The 11,515-nt window shown below is 38.1% G+C and overlaps 1 non-coding gene across 1 annotated transcript; it reads left to right on the top strand.

The window, feature by feature from the left end:
* The first annotated feature begins 403 nt into the window (after nt 1-403).
* On the top strand, nt 404-9,842 carry LOC104430357. The gene is made up of 9 exons (XR_005546680.1): nt 404-586; nt 1,064-1,183; nt 1,284-1,475; nt 8,352-8,510; nt 8,603-8,773; nt 8,853-8,858; nt 8,899-9,048; nt 9,198-9,535; nt 9,661-9,842. It is a non-coding gene; the product is annotated as a probable glucan 1,3-beta-glucosidase A (transcript).
* Nucleotides 9,843-11,515: the final 1,673 nt, after the last annotated feature.

Genomic DNA, 11,515 nt, shown 5'->3' with positions numbered 1-11,515 from the left:
AAATCATTAAAAATCAAAATTTTAAAATATGAAAAATCCATTTTTAAAAAAAAAAAAATAAATGAAAAAGAGCATATGAAGAAAAAGATTTTCCTTACTAAATAGCGAAAACTATTTTCTATTTCATTTTTAGGTTCCGAACACCGGAAAATAATTATATTTTCTTGAAAACTGACTTCCTAGAAAATATATTTTTAAAAACACCTTATTTTTTGCGAAATGAACGGAGCCTTAATGTGTAGAGTGAGTTCTCGCATAATAGTCATCAATCACAGGATTCCTCTCAAATGAGTCATGTCAACATAAAACCAGTCTTCTTACTCTTTAAGACTTTTAGGTAGAAGTCTATAAAGGCGTCGGTTCTCCCTCTCGTTTAATGTCACAGTAAAGGAGCGAGCTAGAAATGGCGCACTGTTTTTGCCACCCATTCGTGACGCTCTGTTCTCTCTGCATGTTTCTTCCCTTGATCCTTGCCCAGGCAGCCGAGTTCGAGTTGCCCCTCAAGGCTGTGAACCTTGGAAACTGGCTCGTGACTGAGGGGTGGATGATGCCTTCTCTGTTTGATGGACTTAATGGACAGCTCTTGGTAAGTTCTTAAAGATAAAAAGAGCATATTAGGTGATGCTCAATAGATTGTTATTTCACTTTCCCTTGACTGCTGGGCGATCACAAAGTTTCTTCTCGGTCCAATATGACATATGCCTGCACTAGATATAGCTTAATGTCTAGGATATTTGAGAATGATACAGTGACAAAACGAGGAAGTTTGGCACATGTCTATATGTACTAGTGCATGATTTAACATGACATTAGGTCAGTTTACTCAAATTAAGATGCTGAATGTCACAGAACTTGTTTATAATCAAACATTTCTTTCCATCATATAGCCAGATTTCTGACATACAAATATGAACTAGGTGTTGGTTTGATCTGTATATGTGAACTCTATTACCCACACTCAGTATGTGCATATACACTGTTATTTATTTGGCTATTCAAATATCACTTCGCTGTTTCAATGAGATGAACCAAATCCCACTTTTGGCGTTTGTTTTCATGGTAGGATGGGACTCAAGTGCAGTTCCAGTCAACGAAGCTGAGGAAATTCCTTTCTGCTGATCATAGCGGCAGAGCCACCATCGTCGCCAATCGTGACCAGGCCTCTGGCTGGGAAACTTTCAGGGTATGGCTCTCTGTCTTACAAAATTCACTATTGACTTGTAGACAGGCTCAAAAGATTCACACGTCGTCCGCATGACTTGTGCTCTCTTTCTATAGTGCAGCTGTGGAGGATTTCTGACACAAAATTCAACCTCAGAGTTTTCAACAAGCAATTTGTTGGATTGCAAGGCCAAGGAACAACGGTTGTAGCAGTTTCCAGTACTCCGAGTATCTCAGAGACTTTTGACATCGTAAGGAATCCAAACAATCCCAATCGAGTTCGACTCCAAGCATCTAATGGGATGTTTCTCCAGGTAACTCCCCCGTTCCAGTTTCTATATGACTTCAGTAGTTCCTATGGTATTATGGTGTATATGGCCGATTCTTTGGTGTCGTAGAGGGTTTCACAGCCATTTGGTCATAACCCATACAATGGTAGACAGTGAGTCGTATTCGAGTTGACAGTCGATGGTGATTTGTCAGCCAATTGTTGACAATAATCTCTTCAACCTGACGGTCGGAATTAAGGACTCACGTTGTTGTGCAGATTGTTGTGCAGGATAGCGCAGCACCATAGAAAGTCCTTGTTTACATTACAAGTTGCACAGTAGAAATTACGCGAAGCCATTGTACTTTCTTGACGCCAAGAGGACGTGATGAGCAACCCTAGTTTGCTTGAAAAGCAACAGCGACACTCCACGCAATACGACGAGTGTACTTACTGTAAGAGTTTTTCCTAATGTGGACTAAATTAATTTATATTGTAATTTACCATTTTTACAGTTACCGTAAAACAGGGTTGGTCTAAGGTGAGATAGAAGGTTTCTTAATTAGTCTAATATGGGTTGGCTAGTGTGGGCCGAGTTGAGCCGACCCGTAATGAGAGGACTCACTGGAAACTCTATAAATAGTGCTTCAAGTCTCTCCTCTAACCCTAATTCTCACATGTATCCTCACCTAAGGGGCATTTACCTAACGCTGCACGTGAGGGGGGCCGCCTCATTGAGCCAGTGATACGGAGGGCAATAGAGGAGAATGACTTGATGCGTGGATCCCCTTGATATATGTGGGTAATCATTTTTCCTGCTTCCGCTTTATGTTCGATGGATCCCAAAACATGTGCGTTAATCTTTCTACTCAATTACGTTCTTGTTCTGGTTATGGAGATCTTGGGATTGCGCAATTTGCGTCCAACATGTGGTATCAGAGCCTCCATAACCTTAGAATTTGAACGCAATTGATTTTGCCCTAATTTGTACGAATTAGCCCTAATTAGTGAGGATCTTGCCTTAATTTGCGATTTTCGAGACTTTTAGTTCAATAAAAATTAAATTAAATTATATATTCGGACTGGGCTCGACGAGACGAAGAAAACCATGGGCGACGCGTCGCCGGAGGAGGTCGCACGCGCCCCCACGCGCGGACACGCGCCTCCTGCGCGTCGAACACGCGCCGTGCACTCAGGAGGCGCGTGCGGGCGCGTGAAGGCTCCATTCGGCGCGTGGCTGGCGGCGTTGGACTCATACGGTGATTTCCTATCTCGTGGTATATTTATTTTATATGTTTGATGATTTTATGGATGTGAAAATATATACGAAACCCTAAATACGTGTATTTTTGAGTATTTTTCTTATATTTTCTGTGATTTTGGAAATATAAGTGTTGGGTTATAGGTATATTATCACATAATCATTATAAAGGTGTGATTCATCAATAAAAATCAAACTTTATTGTGAACTGAAGCTGGCTTAATGAGATTCAATCATTATGAGATAGTAATTGAATATATCTTGAGATAATGAGAAACAGTAAAAGTCATGAAATTTTTATTGCTCATGCATACTCTTTTACACGCTGGTAATCTTTGAATGATAGACGTCTTAAGAACTCGTGACCAAATTGATTGTACTGATTAACATATTTGTTGTATGTGGGTAATGCATGTTAATTAAATTACTTCATATTGTACATGAACACATCTGGTCACTTGTTAATGTCTATCAAGTTGAATATTTTTATGGTAAAGGAGTATGGCAATTTTTACGCAAAGCAATAGTATCTACTGTTAAATTTTAGATATTTGGTTCTCTGGTTTGACTCAATTAATAGGTCACTGGTTGATTACAATAATAATTTGTTGCTTAAAATTGGCTAATAAATCAGATGTTGGCACCACCGACCAAGGTGGCATAGATGGTAGGGCCTTGGACCTCCTCGGTGGAGGCCAAGGTTCGAATCCCCTGCGAAGCAGGGAGGCAGTCTAGCTACTATATGGTGACTTAAGCGTGACGTCGGGGTGGTGGTTTCCCTGCTAGCGTCGCCTGGGGGTTTACGGGAACGGCTGTCGGCCTAGTAGCGGTTCCTCCAGCACCAAAAAAAAAAAAAAAAATCAAATGTTGGCCTTGGAGTCATGTTTTGCCGTATGAAACTCATGAGCAATAGTGCTTGTTGATTTGGTGTACCCTGTATTACTATTGATGTTAATTTGTGAGAGATATTTTAGATCAACATTCTTTTTATGTTGTTCTGGTAATATGTAATCAGGGTGCATAAGAAATGTTTTATTCTCTGTTATGAAAAGTTTCTTGTATTACTCTAATCAATGATCTCATTAGAATCTGTCAAAACAGGTTCGCTATATATATATATATATATATATATATATATATATATATATATGATTAATTTTTATTAATGAATAAAGCAGTGTAATTAGCATGATATGTGATTTTGGTGATATGCTGCCCCTATCACTAAAGTTAAAATCACATGTATATGGTGTATGTGAGGAGTAAAGTTTATATCCCTAGTATGAGAGAATTTTAATTATTCAATTGAGTAGTGACCGCCAAAGTGGCACGCTTGATTGGGTTTGAGAAATTTCGGTCTCGTATGATGATTGGGATGTCTCCTGATCTAATGCGTGGTCATACTCCCAAAGGAGGTGATTGTGTATTGGTTCATGGAGGGATACATGATAGTGTGGTGGAGGAATGACCGATCCTAATGGTTCATATGCCCAAAGGTGATAAATTCACGAAGATTGGAATATATTCTCATAACCCTTATCATGTGGGGAGTATACAACTGCATGTCATGTATTCTGCCCAAATGTGATTATATGATTATGCATGTAACTCTCTGGATGTGTACTTGTACGTCAAGTTACACAGTACTCACATGATGCTAATTATATATATTGCTTGGTTTTCAGTCACCTTTTCTGTGATTAATAACTCCACTATTATTGAGGTTTTTACTGCTTCAAATTTTAAGTTATGGACATATGATTTGTTGCTTGAGAAATAAGCAATTGAATTTGCTTACTGTCCATGAAGCGTTCCATTCTAGAACACTTGAAAAGAGGTTTGCCTACGGACTGCACTGCTATAAGATGATGGAAGCCTTAGTTGCTTGAAATTTTGTCTTGTCTGATATTGAAATTAGGACATATCTACAAAGATTGTGTTTAAGTCATAATGACATATACATCTCATATATGATTAAAATGTTATTTCCAAAAGTTTTCTATTTAAGGAAAATGGCCATGATAAAGAATAAATTGGTTAAAAATTAGTTTTGAAGGATGTCAGGCTTAACAATGGCCGTGATTATTTTGACAAGTATGACCATGCGAAATAGCTTAAAGGGTTATTTGTCAAATACTTGGTAGATTCTGTGGTGGTAATTTAATTACTATACCTGAAAATTCTGATAAAAAGATTTGGCCAAAAGGCATAAATACACCATAATGAACATGGTGATGAGTATGATCAGTAAGACCAATTTATTCGGTTTTCTGTGGGCTGATATTATGAAAGCAACTTTTTCACATACAAAATGTGTCTCTTATCAAAATTGTTTCATAAACTTCTTTTGAGTTATACACTGGACATAGATTATTTGAATCATATTAAATTTAGAGATGTTATGCAGAAGTGAGATTATCTAATACAATATTAGAGGCGTTGGAATTTAGATTCACTCGGAATTATTTTGTTTCTTACCTAGATTGTTCAAAAGGATATTAATTTTAAGACCCTAAAGAAGATACAAGAATTATGGCATCACTTACTGTAAAGTTTCTACAGTTTGACGAGGATAGCTGCTCTCAAACTATTAAGGATAAAAGTACGATGGAAAATCACCGTGTCTTTGTCTTTACCTATATAAACAATTGTGGTACAGACAATTGTGAAATCTCATGTACCATAGACTAAACTTGTTGAGGTTTAAGGTACTATTCTTGATATAGTTTATAATGAAATTTCTTAAACCTCTCAAGTGCATAATGAAGTGGTTGCAGCTTTATTAAGGAGATTTGTTAAGGAAAGATGATCAGTTATACCATCGGACTATATAGTCTATTTGTGAGAGCATGATTACAATATCCACTATATGGTTGATGTAATGACATATTTATAAATGTCGTTTCTTATTCTCAATCAAGTATGTGATTAGATGCCACAAAAGGCGATATACAATCTATGAAACATCATAGTGTTTGGAAACTTACTTGCCTAAAGATTACAAGTTCATTAGTTGCAAATTGGCATTCAAAATTAAAAGAATTTCAAAGAAAGATTGTGGAATTTAAAGCTAAATTGGTAACTAAAGTTTTCACTCTGAAAGAGGGGTGGATAGTTTATAGTGAAGAAATAATTATTTCTTTAAATATTCTTTCAGAGTGAACGTGGCATTAATAACTCTTTTTTATTTGGAGTTACGTTAAACAGATTCAAAATTTATATAGTGCAACTGGATGATTTTGCAGCAGATTCAAGTAAACTTGTATGTAGACTGAAAAGTTCTAATTCATGGTCTTAAGCAAGTTTCCAGACAATATTCTTAAAGTTTCATAGTGTTGTTATTTTGTTCAATTGGGAACAAAGTAATTCAATATACTATAAGGTCAGTGGGAGGAAATTTATTTTTTCTCATACTTTATGTACATGATGTTTTGCTTACAAGTTGTGACTTTGAGACATCTTATATCCTTTGTACTGAGGTCTGTAAGGATTGTTTTTGCCATATTATATTAGATTTTCTCGGAGGACATTTGCTGATTGTATATTGGAAATATTCAATATACATCATTGCAAGCCAGGAATTGCTCCTGTTGTTAAGGGTGATGGACTAAATCTATCACATTGTCCTTATATAGATATTGAGAAAATCTAATTAAATGGTGTACCTTGTGTCAGTGCACTTAAAAGTATAATGTATACTCAAATTTGCATTAGACTAAATATCGTCTTTGTGATGGGACTTCTAGGAAGATATCAGTCAAATCCATGATGTGATCACTGGGTTGTTGCCAAGAAGATTTTAAAGGTACTTAAAGAAAACAAGAGATTATATGCTAATTTATAGACATGTTCAATTCTTGCAGTTAGTAGGGTATTTAGATATAAACTTTGCTGGCTGTTATGATGATATGCAATCAATAACAAAATACATATTTATGTTAGCAGTAAGTGCAATAAATAAAGTTCTATGTCATCTTCTACTATGTAAGCAGTGTTAGTAACATTCTTTTAGGCTGTTACTTGGGCTTTTAAGCTCCAGAACCTCATTAAAGGAGTTGATCGTTTTAACTTTATGAATAGATCCATACGGTTGTATTGGGATAACAAATTTGTAGTATTATTTATTTACTACAGAGGTCTCAAGGGATCTAAATATATGGTGGTCAAAATTTTTGACCAAAAGCAAACAGTACAGAAAGGTGACGTTTTAATATAGTATATATTTCACAGATGATGTGATTGCAGATCCATTAACTAAAGGCCTACGCTCGTGTGTATTTAAGTGACATATTGTTAGCATGGACCTAGGAGCATCATGAGATGCTGTTGTTTAGTGGGAGCTATTTTGGCTTTACTCTGATAAGGGTTTCATCTGTATTCGTTACATTTTGTAACGGTTTGATATGTATCAACTTTTGCATTCAATAAAATATTTTTGAATGTGTTATTATTATGTTGAATACATATTGATAAAGTCTCAAGGGATTGTATAAACCTTGAGTGAAGGCTAGGGGCATCAGGGCATCCGGTTATTAGCCTTGTGCATATGTCTTGTGATACATAAATAAAGGTTAACCATAAGGACAAGACATATGTGGGTTCATTGGAACCATAAAGCATTCTCTAGTGGCACAAGTTTTTATGACGTCTAAAGTTAAGAGAATGGTGACTGACAAATGGGATCTCTCTATGAGAGATGTTATCCATTTGCCACACTACCATATTGAATCCATATCAATAAAGTTGAGAACATTCGTGACCATGGAAGGCTCTGTGTGTATACATGCAGTTATCGCCATGATTTGGTGTTTAAGACTTTATGGGATAGGATTGATTATTAAGAATTATCTCTAACCGAATGTGCACACATACAGTACGATTTCAATTAATATAGTTCAAGTGGGAGAATGTAAGAGTTTTTTCTAATGTGGACTAAATTAATTGATATTGTAATTTACTGTTTTTACGGCTACCGTAAAACAGGGTTGGTCTAAGGTGAGATAGAAGGTTTCTTAATTAGTCTAATATGGGTTGGCTAGTGTGGGCTGAGTTGAGCCTGACCCGTAATGAGAGGGACTGGCTGGAAACTCTATAAATAGTGCTCAAGTCTCTCATCTAACCCTAATTCTCACATGTATCCTCACGTAAGGGGCGTTTACCTAACGCTGCACATGAGGGGGGCCGCCTCATTGAGCCAGTGATACGGAGGGCAATAGAGGAGAAGGACTTGATGCGTGGATCCCCTTGATATATGTGGGTAATCCTTTTTCCTGCTTCCGCTTTATGTTCGATGGATCCCAAAACAGGTGCGTTAATCTTTCTACTCAATTACGTTCTTGTTCTGGTTATGGAGATCTTGGGATTGCGCAATTTGCGTCCAACACTTACGTCCTTTACAAACAATATACACAATTTTTGCAATGACGAGGCCTCGTAAAATGAAGGAAACAGTCAAATTCCCCGCTTATTAATCGGATACAGTCATATTGATTACGAAACAATATATTTATTCCTTAATCGTGGATTACGAAAGCATTTCCATTCCATCTTCCGAAATCCCCGACCAAAGATAATTGAAAGGGTCCCCATATTCCTCGATTATTAATTGGACATAGTCACATTGATTGATGTGATTTTCTCTTATACAATATGGATAAGCAGGTAACGTCGTTGACGGAAGTGACGGCAGATTATATTGGAGGCTCGAGTTGGGATGATAATGACCCGTCGGTCTTTGAAATGAACATCGTTGGCGTTTTACAAGGAGAATACCAAATAACAAATGGGTATGGCCCCAGTGCTGCCTCAAAACTCCTACAGGTAATCCTTAATTAATTAGTGGCAAAGGAAGCACGAAATAGTGATACAGTGACTAATTAGATCAGAAAAATATGAACAAACGTGCTCTGCAGGATCATTGGAACAGTTACATTACCGAGCAGGACTTTGAATTTATGGCGGCCAATGGTCTAACTGCCGTGAGGATTCCGGTAGGATGGTGGACTGCGTATGATCCAGTGCCGCCGATGCCTTTTTGTGGGAGGCTCCCTAAATGCACTGGATAACGCATTTACATGGGCAGCGTAAGCAACTTTCGATCTTTTACATCTTAGTCGAATAATTCCAATAGAAATTTTAATCAGTCATGATCGAAGTTACAAGAATCCTGTAAGTCTAAACTTGAATAATTGAATTTTTCTTTTTTCAGGAAGCATGGTTTGAAGGTAACAGTTAATCTCCATGCTGCTCCAGGATCTCAAAATGCCGAATCTCATAGCGCATCGAGAGATGGATATCTGGAATGGGGTGACTCTTACATTGAGGACACTGTGAAAGTTATAGACTTCCTAGCAGCAAGGTCTGGCATATGAGTTCTCGATTTAAACAAATCCCTCATGACAATTATCTCTTTAGGCTGATGAATCGCAACCATTGGTAATGATATTTAGTATGCTAGATCTTATAATCAGATTTTTCATAGCATTCTCCCTTATGATTGTCAAGTAGATATGGCAACCACCCGGCATTGGTTGCGATCGAGCTGATGAACGAGCCTCTAGCTCCGGGTGTCAAGTTGGAGGATCTTACTAAATACTACCGGTTAGGTTATGATGCCGTGAGAAGTCACACTCTGAATGCTTATGTCATCATGTCCAACCGGTTGGGACCGCTCCTTCAGCTTGCGGAAGGCTTGAGCCGAGTCGTCATCGACGTGCATTACTACAACCTCTATAATCCGATGTTTCAACAGTGGAATCTGCAGCAGAACATTGACTACATCTATAACAATAGAGCTTCCGATCTAAGCAAAGTAACCCCGGCAAACGGCCCCTTGAGCTTTGTTGGTGAGTTCTAACATGTGGTCGGAAAGCGACATTAACATGCTTGTGCAGAATACACAAGTACACACCACGCGCACAGGTGAGCAGATTCATGTCATGACCTTCATGATCTAAATTGGGTTTCGCAGGAGAATGGACCTCGGTTTTGGGCTTCAAAGGGGCAACAATGGAGGATTCGGGGAGCTTTGCAAAGGCTCAGCAAGATGTGTATGGGCGGGCCACTTTCGGGTGGTCGTATTGGTCTTATAAGTGCCAGTATGATGGGTGGAATCTCCAACAGTTAATTCAAGACGGTCTTATACAGATCTAGCTTGATTCCTCATCCTCATCAAGGCAAGCGGATCATGTCATCACGAATGTTTAGAACAGATTGGTGATCTGTCTACAGAAATCATGTATTATCCAAAGTTGCCATTATGGTGACAATAATGGAATTAAATAAAGCTTAACGTGACTGATTAGCCTATTGTTGTGGTGAAAACGAGCACATTCATCGACAAAAAGTTCAATCATCTCTCTCAATGCGGAAGTCTGTTTCTCGGGGCAAATATAAGGCCATGTCATGTTCACAATCTTGTTAGTTAGGACAATAAAGCAACAGTCCCTCTATTTCTTTTTTCACAGAAAATCAAAATCGTAATTTTACCTTTTTTACGGTCCTTATATATTTTAAACCGAATCAAAAGATTGTAGCGCGATGCTACCCCATCTGATGCATCATCAACTCCCGACTTAATATTTATAGATTTTCGTACACCAATTTCCTTTTCATGTCTATTTAGATGTCCAATTGACCTAATCCAAATCGATTAGTGCTAACTCTAATTTGGTGTTTTAAGTTTATGATCGTGTTTGTATATTGTAGATTATCCAAACGTAGGATTGGGAAAACCCTAGGATTCAAGGTGCTATCAACCGGCGATCCTAATTTGTAAAATTCGAGGTGTTATAGACTAGCAACTATAGTGGAGAGGTTATAAATAACATGAACGACTCTTTTGGTTAAGTCTTGGCATCTAAATTTACCGTCCTCTTATTAAAATTTATGTCAGAAGATGAGCTGGACACACGACATGGTGAGTTGACATCGAAGTTTACGTGTTATTTACGGATTTGCTCAACTTTCTCTTACGGCACCAAATCAGCAAAATAAAGAACAAAAAAAAAGAAAACAATTAGAGAGTGTTAGTTTTTTTGTGTTAATATGCAAGTGGCATGGATTAGTTGATTCCGAACAATCATACACCCATGCAATCTTAGGATTCAATCCCAAATCAACCTTAGATGCCCTTTGCTCACAAGATCGAGTATGGGAGTGAAGCACGAATATAATCACTTGTGAACTAAAGTTTACACTTGAAGGGGCTTGATCCAAAAGTAGTTTTCAAATATGTACAATCATTACGATGCTATATGCAGCTCAAGAGGCCCTAGGGTGTGGGGAAGCCCAAGGAATGCTTGCCATGGATTTGCAGGATCAATCCATGGGGACTCCAAAGGATAGCCTGACCCAAAGAACTAAATGGTCACGGGCTTGTCCCGTATTGCACATGGGCCGACTCTTGCATTGATAACAGATTACTCGTGGACCATCTAGATGGTCTTGGATTATGCTCGTCCTTGGGTCCTGTCAATCTTCCCCATCTATTTAGGTGACGCCCTCGTCACGTTCACGGCATGTGTTTCTTGAACTGCCATAGAGCCTCGGATGGTTCCAAGCTTGCTTCACTCTCGGGAAGGCCCTTCCATTGGACCAAGTATTCTTTCCGTGGCGCGCAATACCTCTTCTATATGACTTGGTCTACCATTATGCATTCGACATCCTGATCATATGAGATTTTCTCTCCAAGGGGCATGCCTTGTGATTCACCTTGGTCTGGGTCTTTCTCATCTACATGGAAAGGTTTTGGCATACTTACGTGGAACACAAGATATACCTTGAGTTTGGCCGGCAAGCATAGCTTGTATGCAACCTTCTTAATC

This window comes from Eucalyptus grandis, chromosome 9 (assembly GCF_016545825.1).
Source record: "Eucalyptus grandis isolate ANBG69807.140 chromosome 9, ASM1654582v1, whole genome shotgun sequence".
NCBI lineage: Eukaryota > Viridiplantae > Streptophyta > Magnoliopsida > Myrtales > Myrtaceae > Eucalyptus > Eucalyptus grandis.
Note: the sequence above shows the minus strand (reverse complement) of the source record. Positions and strands in the feature narration are given on the sequence as shown.